The following is a 7,805-nucleotide window of genomic DNA, read 5'->3' as shown; positions in this document are numbered from 1 at the left end:
AAATTCTAAATTGCTAATCACTTGAAGAATAGTTGGGATAATAGATTTTTCTTAAAAATGGATATTTTGACAAAATTTTTATCCTTCTCCTTTGGGTGTTTCCTTCCATTCTTCTGTCTTAGATTTCACATTCTTCTCTTCCCTCTTGAAAAAGTCTTTGTTTTAAGCAACTGACAATATTTTTAGTGTTATTTATGCTCTGTTTCTGGCCAAAAATGTCTTCAAGATCTGGGTAGAATAGTCTATAGAAATCTCTCTCCATTTAAAAAAAAAAACAAAAGAGAGACTATTCTGGAAGAAAACAAATAATTAGATATTGTTAATCAAAAAATGTTGGAAATGGAAGGTAGTTTGAAATCAACCATGGTAATTTTATTTTTACAGTATAAAAACCGAGAACCAGAAAAGGTTTTGTTGTTGAAATCCCATATTTAATGGTGGTAGAACTCAAATTTCTACTTGTGAGCACTTTTCACTGTACCTTTCAAAAACAGAATGTCCTGAATCAACAGCTGGTATATTTTTAAACATTTTTTAAAACTTTCAAAATTAAATTACTAATGACAACTCATTTCTAGTCTCAAAAATACATACTACCGTTTTCCTATGAAGCTTTCTACCTGATTAGTTAATGTGGGACATTTAAATGGAGTAATGGTTTGAAGTTTCATATCATGTCAGATGCAAATGTGTCATTTCTGCATGTAAAATTTGTTAGATGAGACTAAGGCATAAGAAAAATATCATCATAAGCAGCATTTTATATCATACTAAACAGAATAAATGTTTACGAGCTTGAAATGTCATTAAGTAGTTATATTTTATCTGAGCTCATTAAGGTAGTTTATTGCTACTGTGCTGTACATTTATCTCTTAGAATAAAATCTCAGCATATATTCTGTTTTTAAAGTAATGAATTTGTATTGGATAGGAAAAAGAAAAGTAACATGTTTGGTTCATTCTAATCCAGTTTTATTTTATTTTATTTTGTTTAAGATATTAACTCAGAGCTGAAGTCTAAGATTTCACAGCAAAAGCAATTTCCCAAGGTACATGAAATGCAAAATAAATTGTCACAACTAATTTAACTTTAGATGAATATTCACAAAACCGCAACTCTTCATATTCCATTTTAACTTGGTGGTTCTTAAAATTTCTTTTAACCAGGCAGCAGCAGTCAGTAATTATTATTTAAAAACCATATACAATCACACACAAATATAATTTTAAACTGTAACGTGCAAATCCAAAAAATAATAATTGTATTTGGCATAATATATTCAAAACATGAAGAAGATACTTTCATAGTGGTTATTTTCTAAAATGATGACATCTTGAATATAATAGACTGATTAAATAGACAAAGACTTGTGAACCATCTGTTATGTAAGATTTCTCTATCAAAAAGAATTAACTCTGTTTAAACCAGTCACACAATATGAGTATGGGCTGGTTGCCAGTTCTGTGAGATCATCTTTAATATTAGAATGATTTACATTGTATTTGTGAAAAGACAAACACACCATTGCTTTCACTTTGGAAAATGCCTACTTGGTTGTCTTTCCAAGTTACCAAATAAATAGAATTATATACATAATTTTCAGTTAGGTGTGAGCTTAGAGGTCCAATATAGCTTGACTGCTGTTTTCCATAATTTAGCGTTTCCTTTTACAAGATCCCAACATTGACTGACAGCCAAACAAGAAAATGAACTCCACATGGCTCCAGTCACCCCGATTATGTCAGAGGTAGCTGCTTTTCCCTCTATTTTTCTTCCATGAAGATTTTGCATCGGTGTATCTGCATTTGGTGACTTCATATTTTTGTTAACTTCATTCAAGTATTAAAGGGCGTGTTAAACATGCAACACCACACATACAGTGGAGGCAGAGCAAGGGGATGATTAGAGGACTAAAACAGAAAGTAGAAAACAAAATTTTTGTCATCAAACAGTTTATAATCAACTGCAGGAAGGGTATAAGAACAAAATTATAAAATATAACAACTCATGTTGGCTATATATGGTTATATATGACCCCATCCCCAATCAGAATTACCTTATAGTATACTTAGAATTTGTTCTTCCGGATCAAACAGTTAGCCAACATTTTTATCTGGAAGTTTTGAGAAGGTTAAGTCCCAATTTTCAGAAGAAACATCCTGAGCTGCGGCAAATAGGTGACCGTTCCTCCACCATGACAAGTCATCTGCTCACAGTGCGCTGAGTGTTCAGCAGTTTTTGACCAAAAATGACATGATTCCTGTACCCCACCCTCCCTATTCACCCAATCTTGTCCCAGGCAATTTTGTTTGTTTGTTTGTTTCCCAGGATGAAAAAAGTCCTCAAAGGGAAATATTTTGCTGATGTGGGCAAGGTGAAACAAAAAATGGCCAGAAACACTAAAAGGTATAAAAATTGAGTTCAGAAACTATTTTGAGCAGTGGAAAGAGTGTCTCAATAGGTGTATTGCATCAAATGGAGAGTATTTAGAAGGTGACTGAAGTTCAAAAAGGTAAGAATAAATACACAATTTTAAATAAATAAGTTCCAGGTTTTTTGGGGTCCCCTTCATGTGTTGGTTAATGTGAATTTGTCCTACAAAGCTTTTAGTGGAATACAAGAGACTCATTCTGGTATTGTAGTGAGTGATGGCAAACAAAAAAAAAAAAAAAAGAGAGAGAGAGAGAGAAAAAGAAAAGAAAAGAAAGAAAGACAAAGAAAAAAAAAGAAGACAGGAAAAGGTTTCTTTTAGTAAAAATTATTATTTAGGGTAACCCTCTTGGGTCCCCTTCCACTGTGGTAGCTTTTCTGTCTTCTTAACAAATCCTGCTTTCAAAAAAAATTATTTAGTATTATCTTGATTTTTAAGACACCACTGATTATAAAATTCTCCATTGAATCAATAACAATCTTTTGGGGAGAATAAAGGAAATAGTTGCCAAGCATTTTCTGACACTGACTGTAAGTCATCTTAATTTCACAAATGTTAAAACAGAAAAAAAAAAAAAGAAAGAAGAAAAGAAAAAGCTTATCTCCTAATTAAGAAAATACAATTATAATCCCTTACGTGTTCTGCATATTTAAAACACTCAGGGCATTGTGCCAAAGGCTTTACACGTTTGTCTCATTTAATTCCCACAGATTTCTGAAGTAGATTCTGTTATCTGTTTATAGTGATGGTGAATCTAATGCTAGGAATATTAGATTGCTGGTACACATTTCCAAGTTGGTAAGCGACTAAGATGTTAGCTTCCATCTCTGACTCCTCATGCTTGGTTTTTGGCTGGGAGTCTATGCTGCCTCTCAATACTGGTGGAACACTATTTGTTAAAGGACGGAGAGTGCATGGTCTCTAGGGTTAGACCACTCAAGCTGGAAACCCTCTCTGTGGCTCAGTTTCTCATCAGTTTCTGTCACTTACCACCTCCATGGACTTGGGCAAACCATTTATGCCTCAGTAGCTACTTCCCTCCTGTATAAAGCTATTATAATTATATATTATCTATATATGTTGTGAGAATGAAGGAATACATAAACATGAAGTCCTTAGAACAATATCTAGCACATAGGAAGACAACTGTTATTATTCAATAAATGCAATATGTTAAGTACTGAGAAAAAAAAGATGAAAAGAAAAGTAAGATAGAATAGAATAAACTCTATATTGTGTTGTACATAATTATGGAAGCAGCATGAAAAAAGAAACAAAACCCAGTAAGTATAAATATATAAATTACAATGTGTCAGAAAATTACAAGATACTTAGAGGGTGTGAGACTTGGACACATAAGGAAGATCAGATCATTGCTAGGAGTAGAGGTTTTAGCATACAGGTAAAGGAAGGCTGAAACCTTTGAGTAGGGAATCTTCTTCAGATTTGTGTTTTAACTAGATCAAGCTGATAATCTGAGGAGAGTTGAGAGAAATGTAAGAATAGATTAGGCAGAGAGCAATTGGGAGGTTTTTGTGCAGGGAGTAGATAGAAAGAGAAGACACTGATTATACCTGAAGTGGAAACAAAAGCAAATAAAGATTTAATGGATGTGTAAAGTAAGGGGGAACTCACTTAAGGCAGCAATCATGCATTTTTACTTTCAGTGTAACTTCTTGGGCCCAACACTTTACATTAAAATTCCTGAAAGATGGCTATTTTGATAAAGGCCATGATACTCTCGAGGTTAGTGGCAACAGAACTGTTTCCCATTTATAAATCTCATCTTCACCAAGAAAATAGTCAGTCATTGCACTAACTTTGCTATTTCCTAATATTGTCCTTCAGAAATGTATTTGAATATATCTTATGTATTTCCTTCATCATAAGTTGTCAGAGCTAGCAACACTTTGACAGTGATTTTATAACAAGAGTTTTCATGCTTTAAAAGGGGCACCAGATCCATTTTCCTTCATATGGTTTCAGAGGTTAATTTTTCATTTCCAGACCCACTAAAGAGAGTATTCAGTCAAGTTACAAGTACTGTGATGCTTTAATTTACTGAATGTCTGTATCCTGTATGCTTGGGGCATCATTTGTTTGATATCAGACAAAATCAGTATGATTTATTTTTTGTTGTTGGCAAGAGAATTTTAAGTCATAAATTTATGACTAGAATTGTGTACAGTTATAAAAGAAACATCAAATGCTTAATATAAAGGTATACTTAATAAGTTTTAAATGTGTTTTTTGAAGTACTGTGTGTTTATCACTGTACTAGATGATACAGGCAATGAAAACATGGTACTTAAAAGTGCCATCTCTGGAACCAATTCTCTGAATTCCAGTTCTGGCTTCAATATTTATAAACTGTGTAACCTTGGGCAAGTTGCAAAGCCTCTCTGTGGCTCAGTTTCTCATCTTAAATATGGAAAATTCTATTAATATTTACTCATAAAGTTGTTATAATTAATTTATCAACTGCTTAATATGCAGTATAGGATCCCTTTAGTGTGTGACTATTCTAATTAAAAAGTTCAAAATGTGAATTCATCTGTGCAAGATAAAAAATGAAAGTAGGCAGGGTCCCATAGCCCCAGACCATGCAATAGTTAATTTGTATACTGGACTAAATAGATTCTGAGGAATGAGAAATTTCTTTCCCATTAGCAGGGTTGAAAATGCTGGATGTGGGTATATACAGTGATAATAAACTTCAAATAGAAATCTAGGCAGAAAGAAAAAATCTAGAAAGGCAGAAAGAAAGAACATTATAAAGTACTTTGCCTTTCTAAAGTACTGCTGTTTCATCAATGCATAGTATGTAATCATTTGCCAAAACAGATATTAATAATAGTAACTATAGTGATTAGCTGTTTTCACATTTTTCTGTATTATTTTTTGCATGTTTTAAAAGCCATTTATGAAGGGAAGAAAAGAATTTGTTCCACTTGCTGTCCAGTGCGGCAAAAATGGCACCGCTCGGGTCTTTTCATATGGTATAGCTCTTCAGATACAAATGGAATGTATCTATGGAATTAGAATATCAATTGAAGACTTTTGCGTGCCTGAGGGCTTAACAAGTCACTAGTCAGTTCATGCAGCAGTCTTTGTGCTTTGAACAACTCCAACTAATCTAAAAATATCTTTGTAAAATTATCAATGGAGATGCAAATTTGCCTCACCATACAGCTTAAAATATTCTTGTACCAAGAATTTAAAATTAGAAACATGTGGAAGGATGTGTATAGGAATTACATAAATAAGAGAGACCTAGACTCTGACATCTATAGTTAATCATAAATTTATTCTTCAAAGGGAGTAACTGAGAAAACAGTGTATTTCTTCCCGGTCATGATGCTTCAATTCAGTAGCAATCATGAGTAGGAAAAGAGGAATGATAATTCATTCCCTTTGTCCTCAAAGACAAGGAGATAGATTCTTTGAAATAACTGTCCACAGATGGTCTAGGCTAAGGCATTAGCTGGATGACTAACACTGGCCAGGATAAACAGGATACTCATGCTAGCCCACACTTTGGGTGGGCTTTGACCCCAATGCCAGCTGCCCAAGACCTTAGTCACTGCTACTGCCTCAAGTTATTCATATTACTTCTGGCTCAAACATTTTATTTAGGCTATCCAAAAGATAGCTCTCTAGTGTTGTGTACATATTCTTGTACATGTGGAAAAGTTTGTCTATGTAGTCCATGGAATACCTCAAATGAAATATGGGAAGACAATCATTGTGAAGAAATTTAGAAGAGAAACACAAGAAAGTTTCAAGTAAGAATATTGTTGTCTGAGTTTAGGGCCTAAATGTATTAAACAGAAAACACAAGAGTAAAGGGGAAGACCTAGAATCAAACACTAACTTTACCTGTCATTAATAGTGCCATTCTGGAAAAATTAATGCCATCTTTGAGGTTCAATTTTTCTCTGCAGTGAAATAGGGAAGCCATGACCTTCCTCAAAGATTTATGGGAAGATTAAATGAGAAAATATATCTTAATTTATCTATAGTTCCTGGGACATGATGGGTACTTTCAAAAATAAACATAAACATGAATAATTCTTCCATCATTTTTATTTACCTTGATTTGCTTTGGTGTAAATGTAAATCATTTAGAGCAGTCTGCAAAAGCAAAACATCATTTTTCCCCCTCCTAATTCCATGGTGGACAATTGAAAGAAGATTGAGATGATGAGAAAGAAAAGAAGGTGGTACAGGAAGATGAAGGAAACAAAAATGCAAATTGTGCTCATAAAAATAAATTTTTGAAAAATAAAATGATGCCCTTTTTAATTAAAATGTTAATTTTGAAATAATTTTAGATTGGCATGCAGTTGTAAGAAATAATACAGATAACTACTTTATACCTTTTATTCACTTTTCCTAAACGTTAACATCTTGGAAAACTGAAGTTTATTATCATGACAAAGATATTGACATTCATACAGTCAAGATATATAAGACCACAAAAATGATGTATTAAAAATGTTGCAAATCTGTTTTAACATAAAAGAGAACAAGGGCTTTTATACTATAAAGATGGTAAAGAAAGCAAATATTAATAAGCATAGTTGAAAGAGGATCTCTTGTTCTATCTTGAACTTCAAAGGCAATTGAGAATACTTTCAATATTCAATTTGTTAAGCTGTATTTTCCCTTCTGCTAGCCAGACAACAATACTTTAAAGATGTTTACTACTAAGTAGTAGACTAAGACCATCCACTTTTACAAAGGCTGGTAGCCAAGGAAAGAACTGCATTTGAAACAATGGTCACAAAGTGAAAGGGTCCTTCTCCCATGACCTTTGAAATAAGAGGGTCACTATCTGAGAAAGAAGAATCTGTAGCTGTGTCTTGACCTCTTTACTATGATTTGCCACAATGCTGACAACAACCTTCATATCCTACAAACGATTTCAAGGGAGAGAGAAATGACATCTTATTGACTCTGGGATATAGCCAAACATAGTGTTTCATTGCTGGCCTCATTTTTAGAGAATGCTCCTTGCTCTTCAGATTGTACCCCATTCCACCAGTATGACTCCATAGAACAGAATGAGACTGGCTGTCTGTTCTTGCCTAACAACAATATTATTTCCTTATTATTTACAACTCAGTTATGTACGATAGTGGTTTCTCTTTACCTTGACACTCCACTGTGGACTAAGCATTGCTTCTTTTGAAGATGTTAGCCTGAAGTTCAAAAAATATTCAAAATTAAAATGTCAGTACCTGCACAGAGTTTATTTAGTTTTCTTGAACTTGATAAAATTCCTAATACTTGCCCCAGCCAGTGATTTCCAACTCTTTTTCCTCCCCCTTTCTTTTTAGTTAGCAGTAGAATTTGTTTCTCCAGACCATG

Source organism: Carlito syrichta, unplaced genomic scaffold (genome assembly GCF_000164805.1).
Source record: "Carlito syrichta isolate Samal-C Ts95f unplaced genomic scaffold, Tarsius_syrichta-2.0.1 Scaffold306694, whole genome shotgun sequence".
NCBI lineage: Eukaryota > Metazoa > Chordata > Mammalia > Primates > Tarsiidae > Carlito > Carlito syrichta.
Note: the sequence above shows the minus strand (reverse complement) of the source record.